This window comes from Ambystoma mexicanum, chromosome 10 (genome assembly GCF_040938575.1).
Source record: "Ambystoma mexicanum isolate Mex_15411 chromosome 10, UKY_AmexF1_1, whole genome shotgun sequence".
Lineage (NCBI taxonomy): Eukaryota > Metazoa > Chordata > Amphibia > Caudata > Ambystomatidae > Ambystoma > Ambystoma mexicanum.
In genome coordinates, this window is record NC_090932.1 from 1393462525 (window position 1) to 1393477965 (window position 15441).

A 15441-nucleotide genomic window follows, 5' to 3' on the forward strand; every position below is an offset into this window, starting at 1 on the left:
TTAAACTGTAGGATTTAAGCAACTTTGATTTTCTGCTTCCATTTGGTCGGATCTATGGTTTGTGTACTATCGAGCGAAACAAGCCAGACCAAGGATATTTAAATGTCGGATGTTCCTGTTTCTCACGAATATTCTGCCTCTACTTCTGCCATGGCGGTAGCTACTCATACTGTAATGAGCGGGTCTGGGTCAGCATGAAATGAGCCGGGGCTGAACGTTCAAGACTCTTTCCTGCAGGCCAATACGACGGGCCTATGATTATATGCTACATTGGTAACCTCCGGTCTCGGGGATGAACTATTGAAGTCAGAAAAACCTAGTTGCTCCCATGCCGCTTCTATAATTCCGGGAGCTACTGTTCACATGGGGTCAGGCCCTTTAGAGACTAATGTCATGGATATTGAAGACATTGGGCCTCATTATAAGGTTGCCGGTCCGGTAACAACGGTACTGGTAAGCTTGCCGGTACCGTTGTTACCGGACCGGCAAACTACAAGGTCTGTTCACGGGTGCCTACCTGCCCGCCTGACCTGGCAGGCGTACCGGCACCCGTGAGCAGACCATGTTGGATGCACCGGCACCATTCACAAATGGTGCCAGTACATCCAACCTCCTCATTCCCATTGAAGCCTATGGGGCTTAAATGGGAATGGGGAGCATTTTTTTCCGGCGCCCAGGAATGGGCAATTACCGGGTCCGGCGGGCGGAAATGCCTCGGTAATTTTCATAATGAGGCCCATTGTTATCGAAGGTCAGGCCAACTTAGTCTCTGATGTTTCTATTTTAGTGCCCATAATTTCGCATGAACTGGAGAAAAGGGTGCGTTTATCTTTGGATTCCAGTCTAACAACCTGCATGGGGTAGATCATATGACTGAAGTGGTGCTGCATTGCACCTCATTTTTAATCCCAACTGAACCTTCACCCTTTGCCTCCAATAATATTGCAGAAAGTAGGGAAAGGGGAAATCTGTCTAGCTAGGCCTGTCCGGGGACTGTGGATACTGCAAAACCTCTGTGTTCTCCAACGTATATATCATGATCAGACACAAGTTTGCCCTAGACTATGGAGGAGAATGGCTTCTTCAGTTGCCTGGCATGTAATATGCCGATGGAGCAAATGATTGCTGCAATGTCATTTCCCATCTTATCACGGATATTAAATTCGATGGCAGGGGTTCTTAATTTTGAAATGCGGGAAATCTGTTTGATTTTAAAGGATCTGTATGATAACATGAATTTTCTTGAAGGCTTTATTACAGCTGTAAACCAGGATTTTAAGGGGCATGTAAAGCCTACAGAGGATGTTAGTATGGGCGCTTCTAGGCCCATTGGGGCATTTACACCTCATCATGCTGCTTCAAATTTAGCTTCATATAGATTGGGCATCACCCTTACCAGAGGATGTAGATCCCCCATTGCCCAGGCATTTCTATCAGGCTGTTAGTATTGAAGCTGATAATCTATGGTTTTACATCCTCTGGAGAAGGGAAACAAAATAATAGAGGGGCTGGAGGTTATCTCAGTACTTGTTGATAAGTTGTAGACTAGGAAGGTAAGCATCTCTCAGTTGATGGGGAGGGGGAGCTGAGTGTTACAACCATTAGCTCCTGCTTTTTGCCGTAAAGGTGTGCTATATAAAGCACCTATACAAGTGTTTCCAATTTTCTGTACATCAGAGGAGAGGAGAAAGGATAAGGAGCGTCAGTGAACAATGTAGCTAAGAAAACCTCAGATGTTATTGAGAGGGGATTTTCCCTCTGAAACATATGCTTTGGGTATTTGAACCCTACAACATCATGAGGAATAATGAAAGTAAATGACCGTTTACGGTTATAAAGAAATCAGACCTTACTACATTCTTTAACAAGGGAACCGTCCAGGATACAGATAGATCGGCAATGAGTGAAGCTGTGCTCTAATGGAGAGCACTTAACTTTGTCCAGCAACCATATCTATGGAAAAGCATTTTGACACTAGCTGCACAATATAATGCAGAGGTAGCGAATCACCATAGCGAATCACCACTGACCTTTCAGAAGAAACCTTTTAGGATCCGCGGCAGCACCCTTAAGGACACATGTGAGAGGAGCTAAGAAGGTGCCCTGAAGACGACCGTGCAGGTCGCAACACGTGTCGGCTGTTAATCCTTTCAACGCCCTGTTGTAAAACTGCAGGTGGATTTGCCATGCCTGCTCCCATCCCTTGGCCATTCTGCATCATGCCTTGATTTCTGCATGTGCGCGCCAAGTGCCCTGTCACTCCACACAGCCAACATACTGGCTGTGGTCGGATTATTTGTCCATTTGACATATCCGGGCTTGATTGTTTTGGAAGCCTCCCTGACTGCTCTGCCATCCTCTTCCCCTAAATCCTCTTCCCCATGGGTAAAATCCTATGTTTCCCTGATTATTCTGTTGTGGACCAGCTACCTGCTGTATGCTTTGTTCAGCTGCGCTAGTTAGCATGGCTCCTTCAAGAGCATACTTTGAAAGTCTCTTCTGCAGCAATTTCGCTTCCTCACCCTTTCGAGTTGCTTCCTTTTTGTGATTCTTTTTCTGTAGCAGTCTACAATAATGTGCGATAGTCAACTGTATTTCAGCCCAAAGTTTAGCCTCGACTCCTACCAATTTCTTGAGTTGTTTGTGTACCGGTTCTGCCAATCCTTGGCACAATATATGGTAAAACACAGGTATGGGTTTTGTCCAAGATTCATGCATTTCGAGCACCCACACGTCTTGGAAATTTTGTACATAAATTAGCGGATCTTCAGAATCCTTCATTTTTCGAGTCATTATAGCTCCCATATCGGAAGTAACTGGGTAAAGTACTCGTAGCGCTTTCGATACTGCTGCTCTGCATTTGTTAAATGGTGCTCCGTCATGTGAGGTATTGATTGTGGTTACACCAGGGTACCCTGCCCGTGCCCACACATCGTCTGCTCTCTCACCAAGTAGGGAGATTCGGAGACCCTTAATGTCCCCTGTGGCTAACATGTTACCCCCTGTCATTTTTTCTAACTCATGTAACCACTTTCCGGCTCCCGATGTCAGCATTGGAAGCTTGTTTTTTAAGTTTTCACGATCCATGTGTGGCCATGGAATATATTGTGGTCTTACTCCCCCCTTCTCTAGTAGCGGAAAACTGGAATGCTTAGCCCTCTTTTTCTTCTCTCATTGTTCTCCTGTCTATTGCAGGGGTAATATTCCTGCGTCTCCATCTACCTGGCAAGGTCCTTAGTCTGTGTACATAGGGCGGTGAAGACACCCCCCTCTGACCATGAGATACTTCTCCATGTCGGTCAGACTGCATGGCTGACTCTGATGCCCTCGGTGCAGACTCGCTAGTGTCTGACCATCGTATCCCTTTTTCTCTTGGGAGTCGTCTTTCGCTCTGCCTCCCTTCTTTATTTTCCTCGTGCTCTTCTCTTTCGGAGTCGGACATTGTTTGTTCCCAATTTGTGCAACTTCTTGTATCCTCTTTATTCCTACTTATTTCTAGCCAATCCAGGGATAGGTCTCTATTCCCACTACTTTTGGTGACATCCTCAGTGTCATACAGTTGAGTGCTTTCCAAGCGCTCGTCTTCCCTCTCTCCTTGGGGTATTTGTTCTAGCCCCATTTCATCATATATTTTATCAATCATTTCTCCGATGCTTGTGGTGTCGAAGTCATCGTCAATATTCACCCTCGACGTGCCTGGTACTGAGTCGTTTGCAGGAAATAATTCTTTGATATCTTCCCAGTATACAACTGAATTTGGTATTTTAACTTCCCTCTCCAATTTCTCAAGATCGCATGATCTCTGTCTTCGCTTACGTTCGATATCATCATCAAATTCTTTTTGCTTCCCCACCTCTTTTCTGACCCTATCTTCTTCCTTTCTCTTTTCATTTCTACGTTCATCTGTCCTTCGTATTTCCTCATGTCTTTGTCTCCTTATTCTTTTCTCATATATCCTTTGCTCATCTTCTAACCTTTGCTGTTTCTGTCTGTCTTGATCGTAGGATGCTCTTGGGTTGCGATCGAGCTGCTTTTCTTGCTCCTTGCGATATAGCTGTTCTCGCCTTTGTCTGTCTTTCCTTCTTACCCTTTTGTCTCTTACTCCTTTTCTTTCCCCTTTCTCTGTGTCTCATCAAACCTATCCTTTTGTCTTGCATCATCAATGCCTTTACCATCGAATTTCAATAAAATGTGTCCTGCCATCCATTCGTCTTTCGTGAATGCTATCTCATCAGTTCTGTCTCCACTCCCTTTCCATCTCTTCCCTTCACTCTCCTTGTCGAGCGATGCACTTGTCTGTGCCTCATCTTTCCTTTCATCATCACACCTCCCCTTGTCCCTTGGGACTGTGGAGGTAAGATTCTTGTCCTTATCCTTCTCTTGATTTTCGTCACTACTATGTGTAGGTGACTCATATGCGCGGTTGCTATATCCTGTGGCTTCCTTAAGTTCCCTCAATGGGTATAATCCCTCGTCCTTACTTCCTTCAATTGTCATTTTGGGAAGGGCAGGTGGCGCAGTAGGCGTCTCACCCCCCTCTGTGCGTAAATTAAGTATCCAATCTGTTGGCGGCTCTTACTCTTTTGTCTGTTCGTGCATTTTCCACAATTCGAGAACGGCAAGGCGTTTTTCTAACTTCTTAACTGTATATGTGGCGTGCAAATATGTCGTCATATGTTGTAAGACAGCTTTAGATAAAGACCCATTTTGTGGCCATGGCATAAACATCTTGTGGGCAGTACCTTTAACCCACTCAGTGCTATATTTCTTTATCTTGGGTGCATGTTTTGGCAATTGCTTCCATAAGTGTGCTAATGGAGTTATGTCTTCCATGTTTAAATATATTCCCTTTCCTCTTATATAACACTTGTCAAAGCTTTCGTGTTTTTTAAACAACTTCTAACAATATGAGTGAGCACCAAACACTGCAAGCTCCAATCCAAATGTTCCACAAAAATGTTATATTACCAATTTGCTCAAAAACATCAATTCATGTGTGATTCTGTCTCAGCTATTGAATTGCGCACATTTTTAATTAGTTCTCTTAAAAAAAATTCACATATGACGTCACAACAAAACATGTAAGACAGACGCTTGACAGACTAGATGGATACCAGCTGGACACAGATACCTCTGCCTCTAATTATTACCCCTTCATGGAGTGTAAACGTACCCCTGTCACAACGTCTTTAAACGTTGTGGTAGCCTAATAGTTCCCTATTATGTGGGACACATTTCTTCTAGCTGCTTTATTAGTGTAGGAATAAGGCGAAACCTCTCACTTCTCGGGTATCTCTCCCAGTAACCTCTCTCTTCTCGGGTGTGCTCCCCGGTAACTTTTATTTATTTAATTATTGCCAAGTCATTAACTCCTTATATATATAGATCCTGCTCTACTTCTAACTATATTTTGTTTTCCCTCCTCCCCCGTTACCTTTTTCCCTTTACTTGTTCTAAAGCATGTACTGTTTGCCAAAGCACTACATTTTTGCTTCACTCACCGTTCGCATGGTTCGTCTCTGGATCCTCAGGATCACTGCCTTCGTTACCGCCTTCTTCAGAATTTCGCCCGATCGGCTGCCTGTAGGAATGGGAAGGGATGTGTTGGGAAAACGGGACCCTTCAGGCCCTGACTGCAGTCTCTTGTTTACGTTACCATTGTCTACGGGGAGCTTCACGGTCTACTCAGCCGAATGGCAAAGGACTTGTGTGATTTGCTGAAGACCTAGAGTTACTTTGTGTCGACGGTCAATAGGTGTCTTACTTCAATCAATAATCGATAGTCGATAAACCATCCTCTGCTACCAAGTGTACCGATAGACCCCCAGCCGGCCCGTAGAGTCGGGGTTTGCTCTGCAGTACTTTAAGATGAAATAGCTGCACCTTGAGATGGATGGGGGTGCAGGTTTTCTTACTCCAACACCAATCAATAAGGACAACTCAATGGTTTGGCAAAGGGGACTCTGTTTAATGACAAGTACAAAAAACGGGGAAACATGGAAATCGACAGCGGTGCAACAGCCCGTCTCACTTGAACTCCCTCAAATTTCATACAAAACATAACTTTTATACCAAAAACGCGTCATAATCTGACGTGTAACACTCAAAAGTTAACATGCAATTCTATTGGTTGGAAAAAGGTAACTTTAATATAGGTGCTACATCTGTGTATGGTAACGGAGTGAGGGGATTGGGTAAATACTGTCAGGTGGGTATCTAAGCCCTTCCTTCAAAAATGACTACTGTAGACGTCACTAAATGTACAACGTCTCATTGGTTCTACTAACTGTAGGACCCTAGATTATTTGGTCCATTGTTATTGGGTTGGCATCAACCCCATGCATAAATCTCCACTTTGCTTAGCAGCACGCAGAGGGGTCAAGCAGGTGCAGGGGGTCCCCCAATTCACCCTGCCTTTCTACAATCAATCATCACTTTATGGGCTATGTGTCAATTAGTTCACTGTGGTTGGCCTCGAAACTGCATCTTTTTGTCTCGAAAAAGTTCTGATATCTCTGTCTGGGTGGGTGCCAAGCATAGGTGTGCAACGGTGCCTCTTCTCGCTTGGCTAGTCACGTGCTAGCACACCAAGGATTTACCTTGTTTCATTCAATTTGTGCATTTGATTTTCATTTCACCCTGCCACTTGTCTACGCTTTCTTATCTCGTTCCTTCAGTGACAGGATATTCTGTTCTTAACTTCAATTAAACGTAGCTAGCGTTCATAGCTTCTATTGATATGACCTTGGCTTCCCCGGCACAAGCTGCCTCTGTCGAGTTTCGATTCAGCCTTTTTCCTTGTATTGCTAGAATATGAAAATTCTTGCGTTTGGCCTATAATGACCTGGGTTGGTTCTGCTTTTCATGCAAAGTGGATTTGCACTTGTATAACATTCTTCGTTTTGAGATAGATTGTGTACAATGGCGCTTGCCGCTCTATTATTCTACTTAGCATAGCAAGCGGCACTGTTTTCTTCACTTTCTTGCGGTTACAAGCATATGTACAGGCGTTAGCTGGTTGAATATCTTCATCCTGCTTTCAATTTAAGCTCCCTTGTATTTCTACAATGTTCTCTTCTTTTAGTTTCACAATATCTTTATTCATGGTGTTTCGTCTCTTTGTGTCATCCTTGGGTTGCCATATCTTCTACGGGTAGGTAAATAGATAGAAATCAGGGTGAGAGATCAGAGAACAGCTGTCGAATTTTTGAAGCTATTTTATTTTGCCTTCAAAAAGATTTTGCACAGATTAGTATTTTTAAACATTTACACAACTTTCGATAAGCACGAAAGGTTAGGTAGACATATTTCTTTTTTTGCGAAATACAAATGAGTATCGTCCTCTTTTCTGCGGAGGAACAATTTTCACAGTGATGCACAAGTATACAGTACAAGTGATTGACGACAGAAGGTGTCAACGGTGTGCAGCCCAGGACTGTGATAGGTCCAGGGGTACTAGAACAACAATAGTGAACACAACACTATTCTACAAACACATATAAACAGGGGTTGTGCCACAGAAAATCGACACGACAGTGTTTCGGCGAAGCTGGGCTGGGATTACGCCCGAGGAGGTGGTGGCCTTCATCAGGATGCTTTCTTACTACAGGTTCTGTCCGTAAAAGAAATCTGTGGGGGAAGGGGAGAGCTGTCAGGATCTCGGGTAGTTGAGGTTTCATTTACGTATTAATAAATAATGGCTGAATGGTGCCTAAAAATACACTCGGAGTGTATTGCCATAGAACAGCTTGCCATCTGCTGTGGTGCAGCGGTGACGCTGTGCTGGAGTCCTGTTATGGTTGCCGGACTCTTGGAGACATGGGAAGACTCGTATGACTAGGGTCACACAGGCTACTAATTAATGCCTATGGTCTCTGGGAGCTGTAGAGATAAAGGTAAGGACACGGTTAACCCCGCAAGTGGGGGTGTCAGTGTATAACACGAGGCCCATGTACATCCAGCATGAGATGTGTTGGAGTGGTGAGTGTTGGACCTGGAATGATGAACACCGGTGGTGTGGGTGTCTCGTGAGAGTGGTGTTTGTCTGCAAAACGATCAGGTGATGCCTATCGAATTGGTATCCTGTCGGTGGCAGGAATTAAGTTACAAAAGCCACGGTGAACTATGGGCTGTGAAACCCAGTTTACTGTGATTGAAGGTGATACTAGTGTGCAAGAGGAGATACAATTTTGTGGTAGGTGCAAAGTCCGGAGTACTTGTGCGGGAGCTGGCTGGAAGCTGGCGTGTTTATGGTCGCTTTGCAGATAAACACCACTCTCACGAGACACCCACGTGTCGATTTTCTGTGGCACAACCCCTGTTTATATGTGTTTGTAGAATAGTGTTGTGTTCACTATTGTTGTTCTAGTACCCCTGGACCTATCACAGTCCTGGGCTGAACACCGTTGACACCTTCTGTCGTCAATCACTTGTACTGTATACTTGTGCATCACTGTGAAAATTGTTCCTCCGCAGAAAAGAGGCCGATACTCATTTGTATTTCGCAAAAAAAGAAATATCTGTCTACCTAACCTTTTGTGCTTATCGAAAGTTGTGTAAATGTTTAAAAATACTAATCTGTGCAAAATCTTTTTGAAGGCAAAATAAAATAGCTTCAAAAATTTGACAGCTGTTCTCTGATCTCTCACCCTGATTTCTATCTATTTACCTACAAGTACCCTCCTGGGCATATCAGGACTTTGCCAGGCGCCCTTTATATACTCTTGATATCTTCTACGGGTGCATTAGTTCAGACCCTCGTGACGTCACCATTCGTCTTCTATTAAGGACCTTTTCTGTTCTTCCTGCACAGTACTTAAACAATCTTCATTTTGTTTCATTTGCAGGTAGGGTTTTCTTAATGGGTACCTTACTGCCCCTGGTTGTCTGGTTATTTTTACTTCAATAGGTGTCATTCTTCTAATAGGTACTGGGCAGAGCCCCACTGGGGCTCTCTGCTGGTTTATCTGCTCATCATGCGTCACATATTTCGGTGTGAATGTTCCTGGTACTTCAAAATGGGCAACTGGAGTTCAGGCTATGTTTGGGACCTCCTCTACAATGGGTTCAGGAGACTTGTGAGCAGATTTCTTAGGGCCCCTCTTGAAGGGACCACATAGATAATGTGATGATATCCTGCCAGCCCATTCCCCTGTTTTGTGGCCTACCACAGAACCCTCACAATATCATCCCAGGGCCTCACTTTGTTTAGTGAATGGTGGGACTCTTCTTTGGGTACATCTGGCCAAGCTTGGCCTGGAGAAGAAATCTGTTTGCCAGACCAACAAAGGATCCCTACATGGCTTCCTAGTCAACTGATGGTATTATGACTGTGATAGTGATTTTTCAGTTAGAACCTGCCTTTTGATGGACATATGATATGTAATGCCTTATTGTATGCAAATGATCCTGCTATTCTCCAGTTAATCATGTTGGGTGCACAGGTGATGCTAAGTGCCATCTTTAAGTATCTGTTGAGAGCAGCCCACTCTGCCTCATGTCTTCCTAGGGGGAGTGAAAGGTTATGTTTCAAGTTCAAGCCCAAGTCTTACCTGCCTGTCTGAAAGATTTTGAAGCAAAACTCCTCCCCATGCTCTTATGTAGTAGGTGCCAGCCCATCTGAGGTCAGACAGGCCTGTCACCCAAGAGAAAAAAGTATCCTGCAACATCCTAGCAGTAGCCTGGGTGAAAATGCAGCAATGCCGGTCAGGAATGCTGGAAGCACTGGGGTGGTAAGACCCCCACCCACCTATCAGCACCACCCAGGAGCATTGACAGAGCGGGCAGTCTCCCCCACCCCTGTCTCCCACACAGGGAGCAAATTAAAGTGGCCGAGCAGCAGCAGCAGTGAATGCGGGGCCCCCAATGCAATGGGGCACTCCAAGAAACTAAACAATTGACCGCTGGGATGCCACAGAACTTAAATACATCCAGTTCCCTGTATCAGTGGTGACAACAGCAGAACCCCATAGGGGCACGGTGTGCTGCTTCGATGGACAAAAAGCAGCCCCTGGGGCTGGCCAGACCCTCACGGGCAACACAGGGGCAGACCTCCGACATAACAACAGCAGCCAAGGCACTGTTGGCTGCTAAAGCCCTATGAGAACTGAGGGGCTATCGAGAGAGGCTGACTGCAGTAATGACACCCTTGTAAGTAGCGTTCACATTATGTATTTATGCAGTGTATGTGTGTGTGTGTCTGTGTGTGTGTGTGTCTGTGTGTGTGCGCGCGCGCGCACTCATATATATGTTTTTATTTAAGTTGCGTTATTATGAAGAAGGGGAATTTAGCTATACTTAGGAAGGTGGTTGGCGCCAATCAGGTAGGAGAGGTCTTTTCTCTCACTTCACCATAAAGGTTCTTACGTGACACATTTCAGGAAGGGTGAGCAGGCATAGCAGGTCCCCCCTATATGATCACTTCTAATGTTAGAAGGAGGAATTAATGGGAAGTTAATATGGTTTAAAGTTTATCATGTCCGTGTGTTAATGATAAAACAGAGGCTTGAAAAGTCCACCATGCTGTTTGGTGTCTTACAAGAAGAGGTTGTAGAGTCTATGCCTGGTAAGAACTCAGGTTGTAGCCCACCTCCTGTTGTGTAAGGAACGAGCCACATTAGGCGGTAGCCCATCTCCTGTTGTTTAAGGAACAAGCCGCATTAGGTGGCAGCCCATCTCCTGTTGTGTAAGGAATGTTATGCGGTAGCTCATCTCCTGTTGTGTAAGGAACGAGCCGCATTAGGCGGCAGCCCATCTCCTGTTGTGTAAGGAATGAGCCGCCTTAAGCGGCAACCAATCTCCTGTTGTGTAAGGAACAAGCCGCATTAGGCGGCAGCCCATCTCCTGTTCTGTAAGGAACAAGCCTCCTAATGTGGCTCGGTGTGCAAGGATTGTGTTTTAGTTTGCTGGTTTCCTGGCGTCCCTCTCATTGCAGACGGTCAGTAGGAACCGGATTTGTGTTTAGGTGACTGAGCATGTGCATTCATGCATCCTTTCCCTGAGGCCCAACCCGAGTTTACTAAAATCCTGCTGGTTCAGGCTGCAATGTAGTGATAGCTGTTGCAGGAATGTTATCCTCAATTCAACTCTGAGGCTGTCCAAATGAGTAGATATGGTTCACTGTTACAAACACATTAATGTTAGGGTGAATGTTGTACAAAATGAAATGAGAACTGCCCCAGTGTGCATTCGATACTTAGTGATTCAGACATCAAACCCTGTGTTCACAGACATATCACTCAAATATAAAGATCTGTGGGCCTTCCAATTTTTCCCAACATGCGTTCTGATTTTATGTGAAGTAGCTAGCAACACTCATTGGTGTTATTTATCCTCCTTACGATTTCTTAGAGGAGTATTTCAAGACTATCCATCTTGGAATGATACTGTGCCGCTGTCCGCAATGGCTGGGATGGATCTAGGAAATACTGAGAGAAACAAAGAGAGAAACAAATAGAGAAAGAGAGCGCTAGATAAACAACGAGCTACGAGAGAGGGCAAGGCAGACAGAGATATATAGAAATATAGAGTGGGGCACAAAGAGAGAGAAAGAGAGAGAGAAACAAAAAGAGAGAAAGAGAGCGCTAGATTAACAACTCGCTCAGAGAGAGAGCGAGGCATACAGAGATATATAGAAATATAGAGTGGGGCACAGAGAGAGAGAAAGAGAGAGAGAAACAAAGAGAGAGAAAGCAAGCGCTAGATCAACAACTCGCTCAGAGAGAGAGCACGGGAAACAGAAATATATAGAAATATAGAGTGGGGCACAGAGAGAGAGCAAGAGAAACTAACAGAGAGAAAGAGAGCGCTACATCAACAACTCGCTCAGAGGGAGAGCGAGGCAGACAGAGATATATAGAAATATAGAGTGGGCACAGAGAGAGAGAAAGAGAGAGAGGAACAAAGAGAGAGAAAGAGAGCGCTAGATAAACAACTCACTCAGAGATAGAGCGAGGCAGACAGAGATGTATAGAAATGTAGAGTGGGGCACAGAGAGAGAGAAAGAGAGAGAGAAACAAAGAGAGAGAAAGAGAGCGCTAGATCAACAACTCGCTCAGAGACAGAGGGAGGCAGACAGAGATATACAGAACTATAGAGTGGGGCACAGAGAGAGAGAGAGGGAGAGAGAGAGAAATAAAGAGAGAGAAATAAAGAGAGCGCTAGATCAATAACTCGCTCAGAGATAGAGCGAGGCAGTCAGAGATATATAGAAATATGGAGTGGGGCACAGAGAGAGAGAAAGAGAGAGAGAAACAAAGACAGAATAAGTGAGCGCTAGATCAACAACTCGCTCAGAGAGAGAGCAAGGGAGACAGAGGTATATAGAAATATAGAGTGGGGCAGAGAGAGAGAGAGAGAGAGAGAAACACAGAGAGAGAAAGAGAGCGCTAGATTAATAACTCGCTCAGAGATAGAGCGAGGCAGTCAGCGATATATAGAAATATAGATTGGGGCACACAGAGAGAGAAAGAGAGAGGAACAAAGAGAGAGAAAGAGAGTGCTAGATCAACAACTCGCTCAGAGAGAGAGCGAGGCAGACAGAGATATATAGAAATATAGAGTGGGGCACAGAGAGAGAGAAACAAAGAGAGAGAAAGAGAGCCCTAGATCAACAACTCGCTCAGAGCGAGTGCAAGGGAGACAGAGATATATAGAAATATAGAGTGGGGCACAGAGAGGGAGAAAGAGAGAGAGAGCAACAAAGAGAGAGAGAGAGAGCTCTAGATCTACAACTCGCTCAGAGAAACAGTGAGGCAGAGATATATAGAAATATGGAGTGGGACAGAGAGAGAGAGAGAGAGAGAGAGAGAGAGAGGCATAAACAGAAACAAAGAGAGCGCTAGATCAACAACTCGCTCAAAGAGAGAGTGAAGGAAACAGAGATGTATAGAAATACAGAGTGGGGCTTAGACAGAGAAAGAGAGGGAGAGAGCACCAGATCGACATATGATTCACTGGGAAAGCTAATGTCATATAATCATACACATATATGAATGAGACAGTGAGTAACCTTATTTATGAAGCAGACTATACTGCTGGACAGTCTCTATTTATTTACTAATTATTTATTTGCTTATCTTCTTGCAAAGTAAAATGTATTGTGATGTATTGACTCTACATTGTTCAACGTGAATAATGCGAGCGTCTGGGTTGCCTTACAGACGACGATCCGCACTGTGACTTGAATATGCATTCTGCATTCATGGTTAACGCCCAGCACAGGGGGATGAAATGACACATGCAAGACCAAACACGATTTGCAGCAACAAGAGGGAGATGTAACCAAGGGAAAATATTAACAGCTGAGAGAGGAAGTCAATACAATATGTAATGAGAGTTTTTGATATTCCAGAGGCCCTGAGACAATCATCACACTCTGTTTATTAGTAAGTCCATCCGCTGAGTATTTCTGGAGCCTGCTCTCACACCCCGCATGTTCCAGCCTATGGAGAAGACAGCAGGCGGCAAATTAATTTCCCTTGAACTGCTTTCCATATCTGAAATCCTCTTCCATGATAAATGAATCACTCCAAAGCACGAGGTAGACTTGCAGCTGTGTGTGTTCTTCTGATTTCCTTTTGTTCTTGAGAATTTCTGATACTGCACTATTTGGTATGCACTGTGCAGAAGGGAACTTGTTTTTCTTTAGGAATAAAGCACAGTGCGGTAAGGGTTTACCGGTACTGGTAAGGGCACCGGTACCGGTAAACCCTTACCGCCTTACTACGAGGTCCCTTTGTGGGTTTGTACTTTAACGCCTGCTTTTTAGCAGGCGTTAAAAACCAACCCGCAAAGGGACCAGGGTGCTAATTACGGTACCGCAATTTGCGGTACCGTAATTTACACCTTCCCTATTCCCATAGAGCTCTATGGGGCAAAAATGGGAATGGGGAAGGGCAATGGAGGAAGGCGGAATTACCGCCTTCCCAACCTTGGAATAGGGCGGTAATTCCCCTCTCCTCCAAGGCGGTACCGGTAAATTACCGGCATGAACTATGGCGATAATAGCACCTTGGTTTACTGCACTATGTGTAATGAGGCCCTATGTTTTCACAGCATGGGTGTGGCCGCATTGAAAACATTTGAAAAGAGTAATGAGCAGTAAATACGTGTTGAGCACTCAGGATATACCGTGATTGTCAGGTCAGGAAAACAGATATACATGGGGTTTGTGTAAGTAGTGACAGAGGTGTTATTCAAAATGGTATGTTTTGGATCATTTATGAAAAAAATAAACAAAACAAGATAGTCAGCTAAGCACAGATGTTTGGGCAATGTCTCCTATATTTCATATGCAACTTCCAAAGGGTCGTCCTCCCAGACAGAAGGATTCGGAGAAGCATCAGCTTTTACCTGCTGGATCACATGCTGGGTGCTCCAGGGTTCATCTGTGACCCTTGTTGATGGTACTGCGGGCTAGGGCGTGGTATAAATAAACAAACAAACAAACAAATAAATAAATAAATAAATAAATTAGAAAAGACTGTTACTTTGCCCACTCCTGCCAATGTGCTCAACTACTGATACAGACAGAAAGCCTTCACTAACCTGATTGAGCTCCCCAGCGTATCCCACCTGCATGTGCAAGCACACTCTCTAACACATTGTACTACTCTGTCCATGCCTCTGAGTACTAAGTGTAATCCTTCAAACCCCTCATTGCCTGTGCAATGAGGAAAATCATAAGAGTAATGCGTTAGGGACTTTAAGTCATCACCCTCACTGGTGTGGCCATATAAAATGTGTGCTATACCACCATCTGGTGGACACAGCAGGCCCATTTTCAAAGTCGCTGTAAATGACGCTGAAGGCACCTGTTATGTTTGCACTTTGGTGCCCACAGGTCCCCTCTGTGTAATTTTCCTAATGAGTATGGCAGAGTGCAAAAGGAGTGTGTAAAGTGAAGACGTATTCACATTCATGCCTTCCTTTTGCACTCTGCTGCGCGAATTGAGTGAATGATGCCTGCCTTACACATGGCAGACAGCGTTTAGAATGGATTCATAGGGGACCTGCCTGCTTTTTCCTGGTGCAAAAAGTAGACAGATTCCATGGCCTATTACTTTAAACGTTACAGTTTTATTTTGGCTGTGAAATAATGTGGCAATAACCCCCATGTTGGGGGGGCAGACAAGGGCGATAACTGCGCGCCAGCCCGAGCATAGGCAGGCCTTGCTGAAGTGAGATCCTCGGCGAGGGCTGTGTTTGTTTATGGGAGTTGGACTGCATGTGTAGTGTGCAAGCCCAATCATCCTGAAAAAAAGTAAAAAAAGAATGGCCATAGCCTGAGGAAAAAGGGTCCTTGTCCCTTTTCCTTTTGTATGGCAGTGCCAGAGGGTGGCATGAGCGCCAGGACATTACCACAAATATCTGGTCCAGCAGGTAAGTGGGGAGGGTTGGGGAAAGAGTATGGCTTGGTTTTGGGCAGGGAATGTGGGAGGC